We start from the raw sequence: 26849 nt of genomic DNA on the forward strand, positions 1-26849 counted from the left end.
CATGTTCTAGAAACCATATGATATAATCCCAAACCCAGCAAAATACAGTAAGGTTCTCCTGAATAGCAGTCCTGATTTTAGCATGGAAGGAGGTTTTCTGGCACACTGTCAGACGAGATGCTCATTGACTGCTGTCTTTTGGTAAGTATTAATGAAGCATCTACTGTGTGCCAGGCCCAGAGCCAGCCTGCCTGCCCTTTTCCTGCACACGGCCTTCTGGGGCACACGGAAGGACGGGAGTGCAGCCGTGCCAGTTCTCCAGGCTGTGACCCACTCTTGTGTCCCCACCCCGCTCAGCGCCTCCTGCCAGCCGAGCTCTCCCCGGGCCCTAAGCCCCTCCCCGGGTTCCTAACTGGGCACAGCCTGAACTCTGAGGCCCGCCCAGCACAGGGCGCAGTGGTTCTGAAGGGAAGATACTGTCTTGCATGCAGTGATAAATATTTCAGGGATGTCCCTGATTCTGCTGCCCCTCGCTGGCCCCAGCCCCACCTCGTACTCCCATCTCCTGCCTTGCCCACCCCACCCTGCCTGCTCACACCTGAGCACAGTAAGCCCCACAGAGCTCAGACTTCTTCACCTCACTTCTTTCTAAAGAATCGAGGTCTCTATTTTGCCATCATGCCGTAACTAAACGAGCCCAGCTGGAGCATCCCCCCACACCCACCCACCCGGAGCTGCTCCACACATCCACTGGTCAGAGGCCTCCCCCAAAAAAGCGCATCCTGCCCCTTGTTATCCTGCCAAATGGAGACTCCTGCACGGCCTCTGCTTAGCACAAAATGTGCAAAGAGGAAAAAAAAAAGCAACCATGGGCAACCACACGATCCATGTACCAGGGCTGGAAATGATTAAAACCAGTGACTAGAACCGCCTGGGTAGAATCCCAGGCAAGGGCACTGGAGGGCGAGGGCGGCAGATGCCAAATCTGAGGACCGGTTCCAGCGATGATTATGCAAAGCGCTGGCCTGTCATGCCTGATGGTAATGCACGCATCCCTCCAACCTCCAGCGCACTAAATGCAAGCAAAGCTTAATGACAGCGGCTGGACTGGAAGCTGAAAATAGTCTTTGCCTCATTATAATAATTCTCTCCCAGCAATGTTTGTGTGTCAAAAAGCACTATTCCCTGGGCTCCGGTTTAAAGGAATGGCCATTACAGACCTTTGGGGAGCAAGGTTTGGAATGTTTTTAAGCTATCAGTGCTAAGCCTATGGAACATAGCTATCAGGGTCCCAGGGACCCCCGAACTCCTTTCAGGTAAATAAGATGTGAGAGAAATAAATTCAAACCACGAGTCTGTGCTGCTCACCTGATTTCCCTCTGACGCCCCTTTGTTCTGCTCCTCCCCTTTCCTTTCCATCCCCAGAGCCCCTCCCTAGTCTCGGGCACCCCTGAACCTTGGATGCCCCGTGTAGGAGGCCAGGCATACGGAGGAAAGAAACTGAAGCCTTCAACTTGTCTTCTCTTACGCCACCCACATGGCACCAGCTGTGGAAACGCCTGGACAATGGCCACAGGTTGATAAAATCAACACCAGAATGCATATACTCTGTTTGGACACATAAAAAAGAATACACCCTAATTTGCATTCACAAACCTAATGAGTAAAAATTTTTAATCATTTTTGTTGACGTTATGGAGAACAGAAATCTGCCTAAGCACAGACCCCATTAACGAGTCAATTCTCCTTGCATGACAGGAATTCTGGATATGGTTCCAAGGACGCTGGGTGGCTCGGTGGCTGCAGGACACGGGGCTGGCAGCTCCGGGATTCTCCTGTCTCCCTGCTTGTAACTGTGAAAGGGCTGTGGCAGCCCCAAGCACTGTGCCATAGCACAGCTGCAGTCAAAGAAGGGCGCTTCTGCCCCTCTGCTCCCTCTCAGAGCAGGGAACTCTCCTTCAGGAAGAACTTACCACTGCGCTGAGACCAGAAGGCACTCAGGCATGCACCTGAGGGCCAGGCCTGAGGTCTATGCACAGCATAAGTGACTTCCACCCAGCTTTGTTACCAAGGAGGAAGAGTGTCAGTCTGGGCCAGATGCCATCTCCATGGCAAAAACATCTCTAACCTACAGCAGGAGACCAGAGAGGCCTTGGCACTCCGAAGCCATGTCCCTGCTATGGGAGAGGCCTCTTTGTTTGCAGTTTCGGGCTCGGTAACCCCCATCAACAGAGCTCTCCATCCTTTTGTCTTTGTGTGACTTAAAGAAAACCATTATGCTGTTCCAATTTGCATTCCTCTAGTAGCCGGTGATAGTGAACATTTTTTCACATATTTATTGGCCATCAGTACTTCTGAGAAGTGTTTCAGTTGCTCATTTTTTGACATGGCTTTTATTTTGGAGGGTCAACTTTTGTTTTATTTTGAGTTCTTTACGGAGTCTATATAGTAGTCCTCTGCCTGACGAGTAATTGGCAGATTTTTTTCCCTGTGCTGCAGGTTGCCTCTTCACACTGTGGTTGTTTCCTTTTCTGTGCAGAAGCTTTTAAACTTGATATAATCTCATTTGCTGGTTCTTGGTGTTATTTCTTCTGCAGCTGGTGTTATGTTCGGGAAGCCCTTGCCCATACCTACGTCTTTGAGAGTTTGTTTTCATTTTTAATGTTTAGATCTTTGATCCATTTTGATTTTAGTACATGGTGAGAGACATGGATGCAGAGACAATCTTCTTCATGTGCATAACCAGCTTTCCCAGAACCACTGGCTAAAGCATCACTGAGATTCCACCTCACCCCAGAAAGAACAGCCATCATCAAGAAATCACATACAATAAACAGCAGCAAGGCTGCAGGGGAAAAGGAAGGTTTCTGCATTGCTGGTATGAAATAAACTGGTACAACCACCGTGGAAATCAGTGTGGAGATTCCTCAAAAAACTAAAGCTAGGAATTCCACTTGACCCAGCCATTCCCTCCTAAGTGTCTTCCTGAAGGGGTTAAAGGCATCATACGACAGCGGTCCGTGCATACACATGTTTACAGGAGCAACACCGTATGTAAGCAAATCTTCAAAATGGCCCTCAACAGATGATGGATAAAGAAAATGTGGTACTTATAGGCAAAAGAGGACTGCTCCCTGCTGTAAAGAAAGATAAGCTGTAGTCATCTGTAAAAAAAAAATTTCAAAAAGGAATATACTCCCAGATTTATCTGAAATAAATCCGACACACAAGCCATAACACATGGTTTCTCTTTTATGAGAAACCCAAAGTATAAATAAGTTAAAGAGCAAAATAAAAGACAAAGAATAGGAAACAGGGAGGTCGATCTTTCAGAAATGGGAAGTGGACCAAGAGATGAGAGGAGGACGGAGGAAGGGACATAAAGAGCTTCAGACAGGTTATGCACAGGTGCCTACTCCGCACGATGCGTGGACCCATTATCCACTGCGAACATCTACTAATGAAATCTAAAAAAACAGAAAAGAAGAAGAGAACCATTGTGGAGCCTGTGAATACAACAGGAAAAGTATTCAAATGTCACCCCGGAGTGTTCCGACCTACCCCGCCACACAGCCGCACCACACTTGTAAAGAACCGAGCCCACATTAGTCAGGTCGGGAGCCCCTGAGGTGCAGACAGAACATGCTGTGCAGAAAACAGCCGGATCCCAATCGACCTGTCCCGGAGCCCGAACTCCAGCAGGGCCACCAGGGGAGCTGCAGAAACTGCCAGCGGCTCAGAGCAGGCGGAGCCAGACAAGAAAGCCATTCTCAGCCCCTGAAAGCCATTCTCAGAAAGATGCAAGGTAAAAGCCTTTTATAAAACTCAAAGCTTTGCCACCACCTGGGTGCAGGTTAGATGGAGCCCACACTGGGCACAGCAGGCCCTGGAGTGGCAGGGGAGGCTGCCACAATGCAGGCCACCACGGTGCCGCCTCAGGCCAACACTTGAGGCCTATGTTTCTCACCACTTAGTGCTAACACTGGGCTCCAACTCACTGCACTGTGTTTTGAAAAGTGAGACACACCACATGATAAGGGGTAGGGAAAATGTTTGCAAACCTGGTGGCTTAGCAAGTGAGACCACAGGAACAGAACCAGGTAACCAGCCTGTCACAACCGAGATTTTAAAAATGGAAGGCTGCTCACTAGCAAATTGCTATCACCTCAGTTCAAAGCCTGAAAGTCTGGCTACCCTCCCCCGAAACTCACTCAACATCCACAATCACCCGAATAGCAACCAGGTAGAAAAAGCACTTGTGAAATATGCCAAAGAAGCGAAAGGATATGCATATCACGCATGCACATTGTGCAGAGAAGAGCGGTAATGAAACAGCCCAGGCCAGCGCGTGAGAGGCAGAAGACAGTGCATCTGCGTGAGAGGCAGAAGACAGTGCATCTGCGTTTCTTTCTTTTTTTGCTTTTGAGAGAGTCTCACCATGCAGTCCAGGCTGGCCTTGAGCTCACTTTGCAGCCCAGCCTGATCTCGAACTCAAAACCATCTCCTGCCTCAGCCTCCAGAGTGCTGGGATTACAGGCGTGCGCCACCACACCCGGTTTAGAATGCATTTCTGAAGCCGTGCTCTTCCCAGGTTCCCCAGGCTCCACGCAGGTCACCATCGATTTAAATTGTGACTTCTCACTCCTTTGCTTTTCTGCATACTTGGATCACATTGCATACATAACCCTAAGCAAGAAATCACTTAAGCTTGCTTGGTAAAGTCGGTGTAAATGAAAGTATCTCACAGCAATCGCTCCACAGCCTGCTTTTCCAATAGCAGTTATTGAGGTGTCTATCCATGTTTACACACTGATTACACTGCATTCATTGTAATTGCTGGGTAATGACATTCCAGTTAGAAATCTACACCATTTATTCCCCTTTCTCCTGCTTATGGATTTTTGCTTTGTTTCCAACCTGACTCCTTATCTGAGGGCGGGTGTATCCTAACGGAGACCTGCTTTGAGAGCCAAAGGAAATGCTGCTAGTAATTACACAGGATAACAGGTAAAAACCAAGTTGGTCACCCTATTAATCCCGAAAACTGACTCAGGATTTCCCTGAAGGGCAGAACGAGACTCTTAAACCCAGCCCTGCTTAATGATGGGGAGTTCATATTTCAAATGCTGTTCATTATCTTTTGCATTTGCAGTATAACCTGCAGGAAACACTTAACTGCACCTCTGTCCTTACAAGAAGAAGAGCAAATTCTTCAGCAGTTTAGATGGAAATGGATCCATCTTGGGGTCACAATGCTAGACAAAATTAGTCAGATGTAGAAAGTTAAATATTGCATGGTTTCTTTTATGAAAAGCCTAAAATATAAATAAATAAATTAGTAAATTCAAGGAAAGATGGTAGGAAACAAGAAGGAACACTTTTTTGGAGATGGAGAACGAGGGTTAAAGGATTGAATGTGATCAAGATATGCTGCATGCATATACCCGTTCCCCAAAATGAGTGTCACTAACAAGAATTGCAAACAGGTACTAATTTTAAAAAAAAGGTAGGACAGGGGAAGAACAGCTTCACAGCCTCTGCTCTTAGACACTAGCACTTTATGTTCACGTTGGAAGAACCTCTAGCTACAGAATAACAGCAGCAAAGATACAATATCAAAGGCCTCAAGTCTGAGTCCTTTTTCCGAGCCACAACCAGGGCTAAGAGCCTAGCATCTACCAGCTGATTTAATCTTTGCTATAACCCTGTCTGGCAGGTATAAGAACTAAAGCTCAGACAGGCAGAAAGCTTGTCTAAGGTCACAGTGCACACAAGTGACAGGACCTCAATCACTGTGTCCAAGGAGTGACTGGATAATTTATTGTGTAAGTCAGGACATTTCCAGGAGTGAAGAGGGTGCTATTAACAGTGGCACCAGGAAAACGGGTATAAAAGAGAGACTGCCTCGGGCACAGGACCCGAGACTTTGCTCTAACTTTACGATGTGCTCTTGTGATCTTTGCAGCATAGACAGAAATGATCTGGAGGACTGGCCAGATTTAGACCCAGCTCTCTGGTGTTGCGTCTGTGTTTGTAGAGATCCAATTTAAAGTAAGAGATGTTTATTTGGGCTCTCAGTTCCGGTCCATGGTCAGCTGGCTGCAAGGCAAGAACAGGTTGGCAGAGGGGAAGGTGCTCAACCCACGGCAGCCAGGAAGCAGAGAGAAGGGGGGAGCTGGGGACATGAATGCGCCCTTCCAGGCCTCGCCCCTGTGACTGCCTCCATCTGGGCCGCACCTCTACACATGCAGGTACTGAGCTCATCAGTGAGGAAGCCACCCTTTTGTACCAGCACAGTAACTCCCCCATGACTCAGTCGCCTTTCCCACGCATGAGAAGCCCGGGGACATTCTAGACCAAGTCAGAAGTCACAGCGTGCACCCGGGCTCTCACTACTCCCTCTGTGGTGGACCGGAAGGGCCTCGTAGGCGCCCCAGTGGCAGCCTGCCATCTGCTCAGCAGGCTGGCGAGGATCGTGACATGCCTCCCTGAGATTCCTAATTAAATTAGAGAAACATTCTGCTCCCCGAGTAGGGCCTGTCGCTTGCTGCCAGCAGCAGAGTTAATGTCCCATTCACGGGAGCAGACGTCGCTCCGCAAGGCCACAGCCATGTTCTCTGGTGGGGAAGGTCCATCGCCTGCCTCCACACAACAGGCCTGAGATCCCAGCCCAGCCCCTTTCTCTCTGTGCCTGTGTGTGTGTGTGTGTGTGTGTGTGTGTGTGCGCGCACACGCACATGCTCATGTGTGTTCCTCTCTTGCACACACACAAACACAAAACAGTTTTTGTTTGTTTTTAATAAATGGTTCAGACATGAGAAAAAAATGACGTAACAGTATCCCTTGGCATAAAGCACAGGAGAATCTTTTGCTGTGCAAAAATGTTCCCTTTTGTACCAACCGCAGTAACCCCAAACCAGAAACACCATAAGTGCCAACCAACAGTAAAATGACAGATTGTGGTAGAGCTGTGTGATCTGAATGCTCTCCAGTAGGAAAAATGCACCAGTCACTGCTACCCACAACCAATTAATCTTATTACTAAGGCATTGAGAGGAAGGAAGAAAATTAATAAGCTAGGTAGACACTATTAATTTCATTTACATGAGGGTGAAATCAGGCAATCACAACCCATAACTCTGGGAAGGACGGGCGCAGATTTGCTTCAGGTGGCTGGGAAGCTCCCATCCTTTGGGTGGTAGGTGCTGAGGGGGGGATGGTGGGAATTCACCAGGTAACACCCTCAAAGATGTGTGCGCTCTAGTGCACCAGTGTTACACAGAAAGGGGAAAAAAGCTTAGGGAACAAAAAATAATCTAGATGTAAAACCTATTCTAGTCAACTCTGCTGCTACCTACAACAAAATGATCTCCACTCCGCGGTGGTGTGGCCACTTCTCTGTGTTTCTGCATCTGTCTCGGTGACTGTGTCCAACACAGAGGCTGATGCAGACCTGCCTGCTACAGCACCCACGGGCAGGCTGAGCTTGCACCTGGCACAGAGGCAGGTACACGAGCCACATGAGTAGTGAGCTCCCATCCACATCTGCCTTCCCCGTTCCTGGGTCTTAGCTCCGTTTATCACGTCCTTCTGGAGGGGGCAAGGGCCATGCTGAACTGACCAAGTTCTCCAAACCCAGCTGGCCAGCAAGGGGAGGAGCCCATCCCCGGGGGACCATGTGGCCATGTATCCCAAGGGCCCAGAAAAAGCCCGTAGCCCATATTTTCATTCTAGGAAAGAAGGTAAGAAGGACCAAACAATACTATGTGCACCGAAAAGCTCCAACGCATGTGCAATGCGTGCTATTTGGAAAACTTCCGAGCCGCAAACAATTCCTCACATCAGGGAATGATTAAGTTAAGTAATGCAGGGAGGGTTTTTGATGCTATGAAAAGCTGAATGTAAAAGCAAGAAGCCTATCCATGCCAACTCCTAAGATACTACGAATACACATAGAAAAGATAAGAAGAAACTAAGCCAAAATGTAAACTAATTTCCTCTGGGTAGTAGTTATTACAGGAATGTAACAGTTTTCTTGTATCTTTTCAATATCCCTCCCTGTAATAATGGGAAATACAAATGTTAAAGAAAGAACGGGTGCCCTCTCCTACCGCCCATCTCTGCTGTCAGGGTGACAGCCAGGCGCAATCCATCACCTTGGCGAGGGTTCTCCCAGTGGAACGCGGCTGAAGGAAGCCACTACCAGGCTGGCAAAGGCTTCGACAGACAGTGCCACGAGGGACAGCTGGAGGAACAGGGATGTGGGCCTCCAGGAAGAACCGTCAGCAGGAGAGCTCCTGGGAACACCTGTCCCGAGAAGAGGGACTGCACTAGCTCCCTAGACCTCACAGGTGAGAACCAAAAGCGATGCATCAAAGTCACACGGAGAAGGGCGGGGCAGGAGGGACCTCACAGCACACGGAGCAAGCAAGCTCCACAAGTCCACAGCTGACCCAGGTCCCTTCCGGTCCACAATCAGGAGCTCCTCTAGAGGTGCTCCAGGAGTCTTTCTAGCATTGAGCAGCCACACAAGGCCACCCTGAGGCCGTCCTCTGCCCGCACCACCCACCCAGAGCAGCCTGCTGTGAGGATGACCACGTGAGTGGGTTTCTGACACCCATAACCACAAGCAGCCTGGGAACAAGCAATTATTCTTCCTAATCCCTCCTCCTTGACCTTTAGCAAGCTTCAAAATTAAAACTAGCCCACTGTCCTCCAACTTCCCCCCACTGTGTTATCTTAGTCCAGGTTGTAATCTTTTTCCCCTGATGGTTTCCTGTCGGTTTCCTTCCAGTATCTCTTTTCTCCTGCTGCCAACCTTGCTCCCAGTCCCAGTCCATTTGCTAAACAGGTGCTAAATTAATGATTTTCCTGGCATAACAGAAGAAATCATTCACAGACAAGACATAAAATGGAATCTTGATCTCCAGCCTACACCGGGCCACTGCCCCTCGCCCAGTGTAATGCAACCCAACTGGCCACCAGGGGGCTCCACATCGGTGCTCATCTCTTTACCCCTTGGGGCCCTGCACAGGCTGAAATTCTCCATCATCTCCCACTCGCCTGATCCTTCTGCAACTCAAATCTCAGGTGACATTTCCTAGCTCAAATCCCAGGGTAGAATCCCAGTGCCCCAAGGATCCTTTACGGGGTTTATCTGACTTTGCTGTAACCCAGCTAACAATCGACCAGTCTGCACCCCCTGCCTCTGGCTCTCCCTAAGCAGGACACATCTGAGCTATCCAGGCACCAGCATCCACCATCACTCGCCTTCTGTGCCATGTGTTGCTCTGCCTGGAAGAATCTTGTGGCTCATTTCTCTCACCTTCGAGGCTCCGCCTGGAGGTCCCCTCTGCAGAAAGCCCTCCTCACCTGAACTCTGAGTTAGGCACCTCTCCGTGTGTGTGTGTGTGTGTGTGTGTGTGTGTGTGTGTGTGTATTCCTCCAAAGTGACTTTCACATCCCATTGTAACCATATCTCTTGCTATCCAGTAAACTATACAGTTAGGGCTTAACTTACTGTTGCTCAAAATTATGAAGCAAATGATTTCATTTTTAAATATCACCTTTCCCCTCATGGATGAGCTATGGAAAATTGTTTTTAACTAGCATAACAAAAAAAAATCTCAGTAGGAAGTACTCTAATAAGTAGTACTTTCTTCCTAGAATAATGAAGCAAATCTAGACTTCCTGAATTCCCTCGTCCCCAGCTAGGTTCACAATTGTCGCTTTCGTTTTTTACTAGCTGACACAGAATTATTCTTCACCGGCATTTGAATGGCAGGGCAGTTTTCTATACGCGTGTGAAAAGATCTATAGGTACTAAATGGTCTAAAAGCACGAATAATACTGAACTCATAAGACAGCTGGATATAAAGGGAAAGAGAACCAGGAAAGCACTGGAAGCCGTAAGACTAATCAGTGAAACACAGATCCTTCACAGTCTGCGTCCCCCAAAGACACAACCGATTCTACTAATCTGTTCAGACTGCTTCATGAGAAAGACCTGGAGAATCCCAAAGCCAGAGCCCTGGCCTGGGTCTCGGTGAGGATTCAGAATAAAACTACAACAAACACAGGCCTAGAAGACAGCACCCCATGTCCCCATCCCTACCACATCCCTGTCTTCTGGGGGACTGTGGGTGAGTTACATGTCTTCTCTGAATTTCAGTTTCTTTACTAGGTAAGTTAATGTGGTAGAAAACTGCTGCCTTTCTGTGTTCCCATCCTCTCCTGCTCGGTAATGAAGTTGATTCTCAGTGGTGCACATTAACGTCCCACTAAACATTCCACTTCGTAATCTATCTGCAGTCACACTACGCTCCTCATCACTACCCTGCAGACATGAGATGCCTAAAGGCCTTTCGGACTGACGTCCCCCAAAGCCTCATGGGTCCCACCAGGGCTTTTAGGAGGTGGCTGGATCTGGATCTACGGTACATGCTGTTTCAAGAATACGACGCTGGGATTGATATATGGTGCCATGCGAGGATTAAGGCTGCCCCACCCTGCGGTGAGTGCTACCTCCCCTAATATAAGGGACAGAAAGAGGGTCACTGCTTGTTCCTTGTAGCTTTATGCTTGCTGCCTCACTGCCTTCTGCCTGCCGTGAACTGTTTCTCCTCTGCAATGTCTTCCTGCCATGCTACTCTGCCTGGAAGCCAGCCAACCATGGACTGAAACCTCTACAAACTGTGAGCCAAATAAACCTTTCCTCCTTTAACTTTGGGAGATGGGGATTTTGTCTCAGCAATGAGAAAAGTAACTGAGACAGATTGTAAACATAAGGTGACACCTGAGGATCTGTAGAGGACATAGCAGACAGGAACTGGGGCCCCAGGGATCTCACAGTTACCATAACTAAATGTCAACCACCCTCCTGCAAACTGCTCTTCACTGGGGGTGTGGGAAATACTCTGCATGACAGTTAAACTGGACTGTCAACTTGCTTGGCTTGGAGCTACCAAGGGATTAGCAAAGCACACTTCTAGGTCTGTCTGGGTGGGTCATGGTGTGACCACAAATGCTCCCCGGCCCTTTCTCTTTGAGATATTCTTTTCTTCTTCTCAGCCTTCAAGAATTTAGCAGCTCTGCTCCACCTTCCACCATGACGTTGGCATTGGATGCTGTTCATCATGGACTGAAACCAGCGGAATCGTAAGCAATAATAAATTCCTCTTTCTTTACATTGCAGGTATCGGGTATTTTGTCCTAGTTCCAGGAGAGCTGACCAAAGCAAAAATTTGGTACCAAAAGTGGGGTTCTGTTGTGACTACACCTGACCATGTAGTTCAGAAGCCTTTCTAATCGGTTTGTGGGTGAAGTATGGTAAAGTTTGGAGCATCAGGCTAGAGAAAGCCTAGAATGCTGTAAGCAGGTGGTTAATTCTTGATGGTTAATATGCAATATAGCAAATATGGGGGATTTCCTTCTGTTTTCTGTTTGAAGGCAAAGGTTGTTTTCATTGTTTTGTTTTGTTTTGTTTTGTTCTATTCAATACTCTCTTTCAATTGGTTTTACACTGTTCTGCTTTGGTTTGATTTTGCTATACCTAATTGACTGGACAACTATTGTGAAGATAACGAGATATACCATAGTACCTATTACTATTATCCCAGTATCCTGCTGTGAAGTTCTGTACTAATTTCACTGCATTGTCTCAGTTGGCTTTGTTCTGTCCTGTTCTATTGTATTTTTACTACCTTCAAAAAATTTTTAAAAATTCTTGATGGTTAATTCTGATAGGGACTCAGAAAATCAGATGTTGATAGGAATGTGATAAGTAAAGGCCAGGTTCATGATATTTTAGTTGAGAACAAAGACATTTGGGGCAGGGAGGATTGGACTAGATGTTATGAGTGTTTCTTTCTGCTGAAGAACTTGTCTACATTTTGTCCACATTCTGAGAAAAAGCAAAAGGCTGTTTTAAGGGCAATGGACCAACTAATTTGGCAGAAGAAATTTCAAGGCAGCCCAATGTTCAGACTGTGTCATGGGTACTACTGGCTTTTAACCAGATTAGTGAAAAACAGAAGCAAAAAAGCAGAGAATAAATATTTGAAAATTTTAAATTATGGCACAAGAAGAAGCATATGTGAAGGTGGTGCTAAAGGAGGATTAGTTACTGAAGAGATTAACACCATTAAAAAGAAACCAAGTACTTCAGACCAGAAAAATAAGAAACACACCTTAGGAATCAGTGAGACCCTGACCATTACAGATTCACATGTACAAAACTTGCCAGGAGTGGTGGCATGTACCAGTAATTCCAGAATGCAGGAGGCTGAGACAGGAGGATTGTTGTGAGTTCAAGACCAACCTGAGCTACAAAGTAAGCTCAAGGTTAGCCTGAACTGCATAATAAGACCCTATCTCAAAATGACCAAAAATCACCAAAATTATAACCTTAATTTAAGAAGAGAGCCCCTGAGCACCCTGCTCCAGAAGGACTGCCTAGGGAATTAGTTTCTGAGATCCATTTCATCATCTTCAGCTATCCTGGCACTGAAAGGCTGCTGTAGCCATTATCTGAGGGGGGCTGGTTACTGCTTGAGCTGGTGACAGATCTTGACACTGTTCATGTGATGCTGGTTGTCCAGGCACACAGAATGTAACAGTTGTGGAGCCAGGCATTGTCCTCTGTGAGATGGGTCAGTAAAATTATGGGCATGAAGGTGCAGTGGAAATCTCAGCACGGGTCAAAGTGGAGATGGCAAGAACATGCACTGTCTTCTGAGAGAAGGCCCAGAAGCATGCAGAGCTGGCCCAAGGGAGAGGCTGGGTGGGTGTAAACACTAAGGCCACAGGAGAAGGGCTACGCAGCTCTTGGGACTCACATCGCACTGCACAAGTCCTGGATGCTGGGCATGGATGGACCTACAGGACTGAGTTTTCACCCTGCTGGATTTTGATCCTGATTTGGTCCTGTGCTGTTCTTTGCCTCCTCCTCCCTTGTGAAAAGGAATGTTTACCTTGCTCTGTTGTACCTTGGGGATATGATACTAACCTTTGTAATTTTCAAAGGTTTAGAGCTAAGAGTTTGCCGTGTGTCTTGGAGGAGACTTTGGACTTCTGAGCAATGCTGGAACTGTTAAGCCTCAGAGGAGGCATTAGCGCATTTTCACTGGAACACAGGACAGTGATATCGTGTGAGCTGAAACCATGACCTTGTTTCTTGTTTGGAGATTAAGCATGGCTTAAGGAGATGGGTTTTGGCGTCAAGTTGACGAAGGGTGGAATATGGCTGTTAAACTGGATTTTCAGCTCAGTGGCTCGAGTGCTGCAAGGAGCTTAGTAAATTATGTCTGGGTGGTTGGAGAGGAATGACCTCGGGTCCGCCTCACCCTGGCCCCTTGCTCTCTGGTACTGTTCCCATGTTCTGCTTCCCATCCAGCACAAAATAAGCAGCTCTGCTCGGCCACGCCCTCTATCTCGCTGTCTCTACATGAGGTGAATCCTATGAAACTGTGACCAAAATAATCCTCTCCTCCTTTAAATTGCAGGTGTTGGATATTTTGTCCCAGAAACAGGAAAGCTGATTAATACACTCTATCATCCCATTGTGCATTGCATGGCTTTGCAAGAAAGATGTCCCATGCTATTTAGCCCTCCGCGGTCAGACACTCCACCCTGTCGCCCTTTACATAGCAGTCCTGCAAATGCCAAATGCCCAGATCACTGAGATTTGGCCAAAATAAACCTGGGTGCCCACATAATAGGGGCAAGTTCTGAATGTCGTTTTCTCAGCCTCTCTGTCCACAAAATAATCCCATGTCCCTAGGAACAGTGTTAAGAAGGAGGTTTCTAAGACAGACTCAAATCACTTCATGGCTAGGTCACCCAGGGCAGCTGCTTACGTATCTCAGCGCAAGTTTTCACATCTTTAAAACATCCGAGTTGGCCAAGCATCCTAAGGGGTGGGCTCATCCAGCCCTTTGATAACAAAGCACCGACCACAGAGGCTGACATCTGTCAGCCCCGAAACCTAAGACACAGCAGTCACTGTTTTCAGCTGCTGTACACAAAGGGAGCACCCGTTATGGGTATTTATTTTGTCAGGCGCTGTCCAAGTACCTTTCATGTATTAAGGTCTTTATTTCTCACCAGACGCCAGCGAGTACTGGTTTCATCCCCATTCTACGGATTGAAGAAATCCAAAGCACAAAATGTCAGCCACCTGCACAGTCACATAGCACTGGCGTCACTGTTCTTACTGCCTGCTGTCTGGGGCAGTGTCAGGTCTGCCGGTGCAACCTGTGGGCTGCCGCAGGGCCTGGCCCTCATTGGGTGATCGCAGAGTCCTTCCTGGTAGCTGACGAAGAATCTTCTCACTGAGGGCCCTCCAAGCAGCTGGGGTAACTGGCAGACAAGTAAACATGGATCTATTTTCCAAAACACATCATCAGATGACTTTTAAGAAGTCCAGATCTCTAGTGGACCAGGCTGGGCCAAAGGGACACGAGAGACGCCCTGTGGCAGGCGGTCGAGGGCCTCTTCGCACGGGATGTGCTTCTTGAGTTCTCAGAGTTGGACTCAGAGCCCTTGAAGAATTCTGAGAACACCTCTGCCCAACGCTCGCACACTCCCAGAGCCTGATGCCTGTGCAAGGCCACCAGCATTCATCTAAACTAAAACCTCAGCCAGGTAAAATGAAATGCACCACCGTCTGCCGGTCTGTAGAGAGAGCTTCCTTCCATTCCCAACACAAAACAGCCGTCACAAACACAAGCTCTTCACTTGTAAACCGCAACTACTGATGTGGTCCTCATTGGGGACACCGAGTGTGTCCCTATGCAAATGGGGTGCTAGGATACAGATGGTGTGACACAAACCTTATTTATTAACACAGACACTGGTAACTTAGAGTATGCGATAGTTATTTTTCCATTATCTAAGAAGAAAAACAATATGCAAAATAAATGACAAGAGGTCACATGGACAGACAGACCAAGTCATCCATTCTGCTGACATTTATTGTAACTCCATTCTACGCCAGCACTGGGATAGCAGTCACAGACATCATTTTGTGTAGCTCTTATTAAAAGAGAACTCTGCATGCAGGAAGTAATGTCTCTACATTACAACAACTTAGAAGCCTGGAAAATTAAATTATGGTACATCCATACAGTGCAAGGCTCTGCAACAATAATAAAACTCGGGGGGTGGATCAATCAGTGCTAGCATGTTAACAAGAATGATCACTGGATGAAAAAAGCAAGAAATAGAGCCTCCACTGTACCAGAAAACAAGAGGCGATGATCACGGCACACCCAGACATCCGTGGACACGCAGGGAAATGCTCAGGGAGGAAAATCAAGACACCTGACAGCCTGGAAAAGGAAGGAAGGAAATTCACACTGCACTGCACCTTTGTAAGGCTGGATTGTTACGATTGTCCTACAATGGTTAGATCGTATCAATGTTAATGAGGTTAGTGTTTCTGAGGGTGCTGGCCTGTGCCTTCCACAATGTTTGGCATATAACCGGGATGCCAATATTTGTTGAATGAATGTAAAAACACAATGAAATACCACGTAGACACATTTATCTCTTCTATTCACCACCTCAGGTCCCCGCCTAAAACTACAGGTAAAAAAGGGGACTGGAATGAAGAAATCTTTTGCCATGTTACTGGAAGGTTGGGGCTGGTCGGTCGATAATTTCTTAACCTCATGCTGATCTGAAGAAAGCTAGTCTATAGTCACACATTACTACTTAATTTGCACCACCAATTACTTCTGCAAGTTTATTTCGAAAACAGTCGGGCAGATTCATTTGGGAAAAGTTCTGCATTATTCCTAATGGCAACCACAAATCTTCTAAATATCCAGGGTAACTGGTAAGCATCTTGAAGGTTTCTCAACACAGAACTGGTGAGCGCAGGTTCTTAGGTAAACCTGACACGTCTGGCCGCTTCCTCCCACCCCATCTCGCTCTCTCCGCCAGCTGGGGAATTGGAAACTGACAGTTTTGTTTTCTCAGTGCTGATAAAGGGGAACAAATTATGCATTTGCCCTGAGTGTGCAGTGTGCTGTTTTAAGTTGTTTTGTTGGCATTTTTCCCCCAGTAGCAGCTACTAGGAGAAAAGGAAGAAAAAAGACATCTGGTAACTTCTTTAGGGAAAATCTTAACAGATTTGTGGGTGTAACTCTATTCAATCTGTTTCATAAATAAGCCCCAGGCAATGGCATCAATTAAAAAATCTTTTGAAAGACAGTTCTAGCAAAAGCAATACCCTGGAAACTACAGTCCCAATAGCATTATAACTGCAACAGCCAACAGGCACGGTGCCTTCACTATGGAATGGAATGGATCTTGCAACATTCCTCACAGGCAAGCAGTAGCTTATTAGAGCTAGATGGGGCACCATTGAGATGGAACACTATTAGAGATGATACACTGTGTCAGCTTGAGTTTAGAAGTTTAACTAAGAGACTCAGCAGGGAGCCAGGATTCTTACTTTGTAAATATCCTATCTTGTGTAAGAGGAGGGCAAGGAGATTTTGAGGGTGCTACATCTGCTCTGGGAAACAGGGGTGACCTGCACACCATATAAAGGAGGAAAGAGGCTTGACTGCCCACTTTTGCTCTGGCTGCTTTTGCTGGCCGCTGTCTTGAAGTGTTGCCCTGTGGCATGTCATCCTGCCTTGGAGCCAGCTGATTATGGACTAAAACCTCCTTACACTGTGAGCTAAATAAACCTTCCCTTCCTTCATTTTGGGTGTCGGGTCACCCCCAAAAAGTAACCCAGACAAGTACCCACTGTGCAAATGAAGAAACTGAGGCTCACTGAAATGAATTAATGTATCCAAAATCACACACCTAGTAAATAGCAGAACCGGGATCCAGACCCAGGTTAGAAGAACTCAGAAGCATTCCAGGGCACGGTGTCCATCCCCACTCAACAAACGCATCAGGGAGGGGACAACAGTAGAGAACCAAAGGGGAGAGCTGCTGTCTCTATTCTTGGGATTGTTCTGTGTGACGGTCAGCACACAGCTGCACCTGTGCCAGAAAAAGTGCAAAGCCCAACGTGAGGGCTCCTGGACGTGATGTCCTGCGTCTACCACAAATGAACCTGCTCGTGTCACTCAGCTTATCCCAGGTCTGTCCTGCACAGCTGGGGGATGCGGCAGCTGCACTGGACCAGTCCTTATTTCCAAACCCTTCATGTACCAGGGCAGGTGCACAGAGGTGATTTCACAGGGACAGCAGAGCAGGAAAACACTGACTCCAAGCCACATGATGCCCTCTTCACAAAGAAAGGGCCTGGCTGATGGCATTAATCAGCAGCCAGCTTCAAACGTTACTGCGCCAATGACCTCTAGTGGCCACCGCTAAACTCACTGGTCAGCTGTTGCTGACAGACCACTCTGCTCTTTAACCGTCCCTTCCCCTAACCTCTGCACCTCCACCCTCTGCTAGCCTGTCCTCGCCTCGCACACTGCGCCCTGCAGGTCTCCTGGGCTGCCTCTCCTCATCTCCCCCACACCTGGGGCGCTGTGGAGACCTTTTCCCCACACTGACCCTGACCCTTGGGAAGCTGTCATCCAACTTCACGGGTTTAAATGCAATGTGCACGGCGATGACTCCCAAATGTGCATCTCCAGCCAGACCTTTATGCCCAGTTACCTACCCAGCCTTGCTGCTGGGAAGACTAACAAGCACCTTGAGCCCTCAGCTGAGCGCCTGCAGCCCCGCAGTCCTGCCTCAGCTAAGGGCCATGTCAATGACAGCCATGCTGTCCTTCTAGGTGCTCAGGGTCCAATGGGTTTTTCGACTCCCACCTGATCAAGGGTTAGAGTCGAAGTCTTTCCAAGGCTTCCCGCCCTCTCCCGATGCTCTCCAGTCCCCTCGCCAGTTACTCCTCACTCCAGCCGACCCCACTCCTGCCCACATCTGCCCTCCGCTTGGAACCCTTCACCCAGGCACCCACAAAGCCCTCTCCTGCACCTCTCCCAGCATCTGTTCAAGTACCACCCTTTGGGCGAGGCCATTCTCCGGTCTATTTTAGGTTGCAACCCGCTTCTCAAAGCACTTGCATTCTTTCTACCCTGATTTATTCTTCTCCATACCATCAGATTTGCTTCATATTAGAGTCACCTGCTCCTCTATTGCCCCCCTTCCCCAAACCAGCTCCAGGAAGGTTTAGAAATAGCCCGCCTGTGCCATTCACCCACGCATCTCTGCCACTCGGACAGTGCCTGTAACATAGCAGGCATCTTCTCAGGAAACGTGATTAATCTGCAAGTGCCCATGCACGGTCTGGGTAGACCAGGGCGCACACAGTGAGAGACGGGAAATGATGAAATGACTGTCTCGGACACTAGTTTCTTTTCCTCTTGTCTAAGGTCAATTTTTGGATACAAGGAGAAGTTTCCACGGTGCTGTGCTTAGACTGCACCGTCTGTAGAGGTCAGCCTTCCCGTCAGTGGACCGCCACACCTGACATCTGCAGTTTCAAGCAGGAGGGGTTTCGTTGGCTCACGGTTTGAGAAGGTCCAAGTCCTGTTCAGCCGGCTCCAAGGCAGACTGGAAACAGTGGGAGGGCTCGGGGCAGGGGAAGGGATCATGGCAGCCAGGAAGCAGAAAGGAGAGAGAGACAGAGAGACAGAGACAGAGAGAGAGCTTGCTCCAAAGCCACACCTTTGATTATCCTCCTCCTCCAATGTGCTTCACTCCTAAGAGCACATTCAGCCAGGCTTTCTTCAGGGGTTCCTATATCGGGGAGTGCAGTGACCCCGTGACCCGATCACCCCCTAGGGCCCCTTTGCTCAGAACATGAGACTTCTGACATTTTAAACCTAAGCCACAGAAAACAACCCCAAATAACAAATAGGAAATAAAATGACATCTTCAAAAACAACTTTCAAACGTGTCTAAATAAGAATCGGTGAGTTATTTGCATATGTAGGATAATTTTAACATGGATAATATAGCAAGTATAGTTTTTCTTTTTAAATTGGGGGACTAATCAGGTCAGGATTTCTATGATAACCGGAAAACTAGCTTTACATATCAACAACTAATAATGGTATTTGTTTATCTGTGGTAGGTAGCATTGTCTGGTATTTATTTTTGTTTTTGTTTTGTTTTTCAAGTGGGAAATGTCTTTCACCTTCAGTGACCCTATAATGATGAATAATGGTCACCAAGTGTGTTAGTCAGCTTTTCATCACTGTAACAAAATAGGTGAGGTAGTCAACTTATAGAAAGAGAAAGTTTAATGGTTCACAGTTTCGGTTCATGGTCAGCTGGCCTCTAGTGCTTGGGCCTTGGGTGAGACAGAGCATCATGGCAGGGAGGCCTTCACAGTGGCCGGGAGGCGGAGAGGAGAAAAGGAGGCAGAGTCTCACTGTCCTCTCCCACCAGTAACTGGAAGACCCCTCACCGGACCCCAGCGCTTTACACTGGGACCTTGAGGGAGATCTGAGATCAAACTATGGCACCCAGTAACTGGTCAGGGCTCACATGAGTATCTGAGCCTAAGTCTGAGTCAGGACTCCCCATGTGCCCCCCTCCAGGAAGATTCTGCCGAGTTATTTCCTTCTCTGATTCTATGTTTGCTCGTCTGTGAAGTGGATGAGAGAGCGATCTTGTAAGATCCCTGCAAGCATCACTGAGACAGTCCACAGAAAACAGCTAGCGGGGTGCATGGCAAACAGAAAGTAACCAATATACAGCTCTTATTATTATCATCATCATTATTATTATTAGTCTCCAGACCTCCTCTAAAGACTTTGGGTCTCAAAATTCAAAGGTCTTACAATTTCTGGCAGCTGCAAAGAAACAACCCCTTCTTGTGTTTATGCCTGGTGAACACACATCTGTCTTCAAGGAAGAACAGGCAAACCCAGCACTGTAAATGTCCTAATGAGACACGCGAATGTGAGTTCTGAACACAAACTTCTTGGCTAAGAATTGACTGATGGTAAATGAAGCAGGAATAGAGAAGGGGGAGAAGAACAGGAAGAAGAGAGGAAAGGCAGGAAAAGATACTGTCTGGGGGAAAAGGGATGAAGTTCTCCCAAATGTGCACCTCCGTCCCAGAACCTCGCACTGAACTCCCAGCTCCCGGCATGGGCGAGGCCCTAAATGAGCTCCCGGCCCCCAAGTCTGGTGCCATTGTAACCATCAGGCCCTGCAGCATTGCAGGTGCTGGAGACCCCTCCCTAAGGAGGGTTAAAGCCAGAGCCTGCAGGGCACTTGGGTCATGACAACCTTAGTCCCTTTTTAAAATGAAGTACTGGGCCAACACACAGGAGGAGAAAGCCATAGGTTCCACGCTTGTATTATCATAACAAGAATAATAAAGGCACCCACACAGCTGGAACATACCCTGGGCCAGCAAGCAGCCCAAGGGCTCTACTTATAGGGCCCATTTCACTCCATTCTGGCACAGGAAACCCAAGCACAGCCAGTGATGTACCCAAGATCCAACCACTGGCAGGTGGCAGAAACAGGATGCAAACCCAGGCAGCAGCATAGCTCCGAGACAGAAGCCCACAGGCTCCCTGGTGTGGGCACCCCCGGTCTAGTCCAGCTTCAGAGACGGGAGCCTCTGTTATCATTCCCTGGGGGCCCTTCCCCTCCCTCAACCTTGCGCCCTGCGTGATTCTGGAAAGGACGAATCTGCCTCCTACCCTACCTCAGCCACCAGGGTGGGCACATGTGACCCAAAGCGACCAGGAGGATTGTCCTGCATGAGAACAAACAGTCCTTTTCCTCCTCAGGACCGAGAGCTACAGGACTGTGACCCCAGAGTGGCCAAGGCCTGTTGTCCCTCTGCATGGAAAGGCAGGGAAGTGCTGAGAGCAGAGGCCAGCCACGGACTGGGGCTGAAGGAAAAGGTGGATAGGAGGAAAGAGGGGTGATAGAAATCCCCAAATCCAGGAGTCTTTGGGAGTTTTCTCTACTCTTTCCTAATTTCTATTCACATGAGTCAATTCCCACTTGGTTATTTAAAATATTCATTTCTATCACTTGCACTAACAGAAGCCTAGGAATACACTAACTAAATATCTAACACCTTCAGGATGAGCTAGAGAGAAAGAAGCTGGAAGACCCTAACCAACAAGGTAGGTGTGCAACTAAAGGAAGATGTTCATAGACTGACTATGCGTGTTCGAGGTCCCATCCCATGTCGGGCACTGTGCTGATACAGGGGAATCATGACAAATAAGATACAGACACTGCTGAGGTGCTCACAATCTAAAAGAACACACACAAAACACAGGACAGAGAGTTAGGCGGTTAAGGTAGTTCCTGCCTCGGGGTCTTTGCACCTGCTCTTTCCGCTGTTAGAAATTCTATATTCCCAAACCCACAACTTTCTGATGTTGCCAGAATGGTTTGCTAAGGATATTGTAACAAAACAACACAAAACACGTGGCCAGAGTGACAGAAATGAAATATCTCACAATTCTTCAGGCCAGAGGTTCAGTGTTGAGGAGGCCAGCGCTTGCTGTGGATGAGGAGACAGTGTCCACCCTGCCTTCTCCTGGACTCCAGCAGTTTGCTGGCCATGTTGGTATCCTGAGAGTCAGAGAGCTGGGCCTTGATCCCCATGTGGAGTTCCCCCCAGGGAGTCATCTGTCCTCAAATTTCCTCTTTGTACGAGGACATCAGCCAGACCATATTGGAGACCCCCCTTCCCCCGTATTCAGTCTGACCTCACAGTCTGAGGATGGAATTTGAACACATGCATTTTAGAGAGCACAACGGCCCACAGCAGCTGGCTTATCCCCACCCCTCAAGGCGTGGCTGGAGTACTCCTTCTGCCTAAAGGTCTCCCCCAAACACACAACCCAGAGAGATTCCCCCTCAGCCACAGGGCCCGCTCCTCAGTGCCCTGTTTAATTTTCTTCAGGCACTCACCACCGCTGGAAACTTCGATTTGGTTCTGCCCGCCTCTCCACACCAGAATGTAAACCCATGCAGCCAGCAGTCTTGTGCTGTCAGCTTGTTTCCAGAGCCCAGAGCAGCGCCTCACACAGGAGGGGTGAGGCACTGCCCCAGGGCTGCCCCAGCGTACCAGTCAGCATTTACTGGAGAAACAGACACAAGCCTAGATACAGAAATGTATGAGAAACTGCAAGACTGGCTTACGGTGGTCAGCCACAGAGTCAGATGAGGGAACGTGCAGAGGTGTCTGTCGCTGGAGTTCCCTGAAGGGTCCAGCCCATAGGTCCAGCTCACAGCAGTGTCCCGTGCCTGTCCGTATCAGGAGGCCGAGCAGTCTGCGATGGAACACTGAAGAATCTGCCACGAAGGCGGGAGTGTCCCAGGTGAAACCCGAACAGTCTGTGCCAGAAGCCAGGAGACGCCGTCCACCCTGAGAAAGAAGTCTGGGCTCCTCAGAAGAACCAGCAATCAGGCCTCCTCGTTTGCCTTGTAAACATTTGCAGGCTGCTCCCCTGGGGTGGGGCAGCGCTCACACATTCCACCCGACCTCCTCTTGCACAGGATGAGGATTAACACACTAGGGACCTGGCCCCTGCTGAGTCACTTCAAGTTCTGACCTCAAATTGACACAGTGGACAGTGTTCTACAGTGCGGCTTGTCCTCTACACCCCGATGGAGAGCTGCTGAGCCGCTTAGTTAAGCTTCTAGGCTTCTCAGGTTGACACACTGTAAACCACAACACCCAGGCAGGAGTAACAGTCAGCCAGGGAGAGGACAGAGGAAGGCTGCTGGGGAAGGCTTCTGAGGAGCTGTCACTGTGCGACCACAGTGGGGTCCAGGCGGGAAGAGGAGGGGACCAAGTCAGCAGGGCTCTCACCATGAAGGGAAGCTGGCTGCGGGGCACCTGCACTGCCTGCCCTTTGCCTCACCTGGTCGCGTGCTAAGACCTCGCCATGCCTGGTGACATTGTTTGTCCTTATTCCTAAAGCTGTCGCCGCGGCCCTGAAGTACCTCCTCCTCCGTTCCCTGAGCATTTGCTCTAATTCCTGCGGCAGAACTCCGGTGTTCTGTTTCATCTGCCTCTCAGCCCTCAACCCCTCCAAGGTAGGGACCCCAAAAGGCACCAACAGATGGAAAACAGAACTTCTGGGGGATGCTCCTCTCTATTGCAGCCACTTATGCTATAGAAGTCAAGGGTTTTTTCCTGTAAAAAGAGGCTTTGAGATCTGTATACACTGAAAACTATAAAATATTGACAAAAGAAGTTAAAATGATGTGTTCATGAACTGCAAGAATAATCATTGTCAAAATGTTCTTACCGCCCAAAGTGATCTACACATTCAGTGCTATCTCTGCCAAAATGCCAACAGCACTTTTTACAAAAACAGCAGAAACTATGGAACCACAAAGACTCCAAGAGGCCAAAGGAATCACATTTCCTGATATGAAATTACACACAAAGCTATAGAAATCAAAACAATATGACACAAAAATAGACATGTAAACCATCGACACAGAATATAAACCCAGAAATAACCCACATATATATGGTCAAATAGCTGGGCGTGATGTCACATGCCCACTTGGGAATCCCACTCAGGAGGCTGAGGCAGGAGGATCGCTGTGAGTTCAAGACCAGCCTGAACTGCATAGTGAGACCCTGTCTGAGAAAGACAAAAAGAAAAAAATCTATATATAGTCAAATAATCTTTGCTAAAAGGTCTATAATGTACAATGGAGAAAGGATACCCACTACAATAAATGGAAAACTGGATATTCACATGCAAAAAAAACAAGTTCTCTCTTATGCCATATAAAAAAATCAAATATGGATTAATAATGTAAACATAAAAGCTGAACTTCTAGAGGAAAAGCTCCATATATTGGTCGTGATAATGATTTTTAGATATGAAAATCTTGTAGAAAATGAAACAAAAATAAACAAGTGAGACTACATCAAACTAAAACATTTGGCCAGGGGTTTAGCTCAGTAGCACAAGCACCTGCCTGGCAAGCCTGAGGCTGTAAGTTCAATCCCTGGTACCAAAAAAAAAAAAAAAAAAAAACCACAAAAAACTAAAACATTCACACACAACAAAGGAAATTACCAACAAAATGAAATAACAACCCCCGTAATAGGAGAAAATATTTGAAAAACACAAGTTTGATAAGCAATTAACATCCAAAATATAAAGAAATTCATAAAACTCAATAGCAGAAAACACAGAACCCTCTATAAAATGGGGAAACTATACACATTTTTCAAAAGATCTACAAGTAGCCAACAGGTATACAAAATGTGTTTAACATCATTAATCATCAGGAAAATACAAATTCAAACCATAATGAGAATCACCTGACACCTGTCAAAAAGGCTATTATCAAAAACCAAAAGATCACACGCGCTGGGGAAGACGTGGAGAAAGGAGGCGGAACTGGTGCCAGGAACGTGCACTGGGTCTGCACAGCAGGAAACAGTAGGAGGGGATTCAAAAACGTAAAAAATGGAACTACACATTCACCAAGCCCGCTCCTGGGTGTGAACCCCAGGATACGAAGTCAGCACACTGGAGGGATGTCGGCAATTCCGTGTTCACTGAAGACATACAACAGCAGAGAAATGGACACAAACTGAGTGTCTACGGACAGATGGATGGGTAGAGATGGGTGCTGTCTACACACCATGCAGTACAACACTCCTTTCAAAAAGAAAATCTTTCTTTGGCCAGGGATATAGCTCAGTGGCACAAGCTCCTTCCTGGCAAGGATAAGGTTCTGAGTTGTATTCCTGGTACCAATAAGTGAATAAGTAAATAAATAAATTTTAAAAAATAAATAAAAAGAAAATCATTTTAAATTTTAAAGAGAAAAAACATAAAAAGAAAGCTACAGAATTTCAAAAACAAAATAATAGGAAACTGACAATGGTTAATATATTGCATAGTTATCTTCAGAGTAGTTGCTCAGACTGTAGGATGTCTAACTGATCAAACAGCATGAGCACACACCACTCTCTTCAATGAACAAGAGAAACCAGTATTATTATCTTAGCTATCTTATGTGTGTATATATTTTATACGTATTTTAATATATATTTATATATTATACATTAAACATATACATATGTTTATGTTTAATAACATATTATATATATTAAATATACATATATTTTAATGTGTACACACATATTAAAAAGAAAGTCTTGCCAGCTGAGGATTTAGCTCAGTGGCACAAGCACTTGCCTGGCAAGTACCAGGTCATGAGTTCAATCCCTGGGACCAAAAGAAAAGAAAATCTTGCCATATGTGACAACATGAATCTAGAGGATGTCACATTAACTGAAATAAGCCAGACACAGCAAGACAGCTTCTGCTTGGTCTCACTTCCATGTGGAATGGAAAACCAGGTCTCAGAGAGACAGAAACTGGACAGGAGGCTGCCCAGGGCCAGGTGCTGGGGAAGTGGAGAGGTGCCAGTCTGGGGACATAAATTTCAGTTATAAAGTGCACGAGCTGTGGAGCCCCACTGTGCGGGCACAGTGATCAGGGCTTACAGTCACGCGCTGTGTGCAGGAAATTGGCTCAGGGAGTGCAGACTCTAAGATTCTCCCGATGTACACATAAGAGAAACTGCACGAGGCACTGAGATGTTCATGTTTGGCCACTGTGATACTTCTGTAACACACACGTTTAACAAAACATCATGTGGTGCAACTTACATATATAAAACTTGTCCATTATACCTGGAAAAAGCTAGAGAGCATAAAACAAGTAAAAAGAATTAAAAACAGGCTCCTGGAGCAAAGCCACACAACAGGAAGCTGCAGCAGTCACCTCTCCACTAACGCAATCAAGGAGCCATTAGCAGCGATTGAAAGGAGCCAGCCAGGAACTCGGGGTGCTGACCAGAGGCTCACAACAGACAGGGTACGCTGATGAAGACACAGGCAGCTGAGTGAGCAGCCTGGGCGAACCCACTACCGACCCCAGGGCCACCACAGCTGCAGGAATGAAACTCCAGGAGAAAGCTGGCCGCTGCCAGGGTGGGCAGTGCGAGGGACCCTGTCCTGCAAAATTCAATGTTGCGCACGTGAGCTGGGCTGGCCATCCCTTCTGGACTGACACAGGTGCCTCCCTGGTTTGGCTCTGATCCCCCGACAGCATGTGCCGGGAAATTTTAAGAAACAAACTCCTGGGGCTGGTGATTTAGCTCGGCGGCATAAGCACCTGCCTTGCAAGCAGGCAGTCGTGAGTTCGATCCCTGGTACTGATAAAAAGGAAAAAGACAAAAAAAGAAAGAAACAAACAAACAAACAAACTCCTTTTTCTCCCGTTCTTGGAACCACACGTTTAAGGAAATCTGTCAGGTCACTGGCTGACCGTGGAGATAACAGAACAGAAACTTCAGAGACCCCACAAAGCTAGAAATGCAAACTTGCAAAAATGCTTTAGAAGATCACAAATGAACAACATCATCTCTCAAAACAATTCAGCAACCCCTGAGAAGAGCAAACTTCAGCTTTTCAGAGTTAATACCTTACATACGCAGGATGTCTCATTGTCAATTAAAACTATGACGCATGCAGCAAGGAAATGTGGCCATTTGTGGGAACAAAAGGAATCTGACAGAAGCTACTAATGAGGAACCCAGACGCCAGAATCACTAACCAAAGACGCTGAGTCACCTGTATTCAGTGTAGCAGCCCCCTTCTCTGCAGTTAGTTTCTGCAGTGCTAGTTATGACCACATCGCAAAATATTCAATGGAAAATTCCAGAAAAAAGTAACCATAAGTTTTAAATTACACAACATTCTGAGTACAATGATGAAATATTTTGCCATCTTCTCCTCTGGCCTTCTTAGGACATAAATCGTTCTAGTCCACGTATCCAAGCTCGATCTACTGCTCACCCACTGGGCACTCAGTTATCAGCCCAGCTCACGATGTCACAGTGCCTGCAGTCAAGCGGCCCTTGTTTTATTTAGCAGTGCCCCAGCGTGCAAGTGT

General features: G+C 47.3%; 1 protein-coding gene and 2 long non-coding RNA genes across 5 annotated transcripts in view; 1 reads left to right on the plus strand and 2 right to left on the minus strand.

Moving 5' to 3' along the window:
* Window positions 1-26849, minus strand: part of Tmcc3 (transmembrane and coiled-coil domain family 3) — a 245548-nt gene that overhangs the window by 173001 nt on the left and 45698 nt on the right. The window lies entirely within an intron of this gene.
* LOC134477384 (uncharacterized) overlaps window positions 1-26849 on the minus strand; it is an 86785-nt gene that overhangs the window by 14546 nt on the left and 45390 nt on the right. The gene's annotated exons all lie outside the window — the stretch shown is intronic.
* LOC134477383 (uncharacterized) lies at window positions 10468-13638 on the plus strand. Its single transcript, XR_010049432.1, has 3 exons — window positions 10468-10634; window positions 11011-11097; window positions 13443-13638. It is a non-coding gene; the product is annotated as an uncharacterized LOC134477383 (long non-coding RNA).

This window comes from Cavia porcellus, unplaced genomic scaffold, assembly GCF_034190915.1.
Source record: "Cavia porcellus strain 051 isolate PalLab524CR breed Dunkin Hartley unplaced genomic scaffold, mCavPor4.1 scaffold_8, whole genome shotgun sequence".
NCBI classification, from domain to species: domain Eukaryota; kingdom Metazoa; phylum Chordata; class Mammalia; order Rodentia; family Caviidae; genus Cavia; species Cavia porcellus.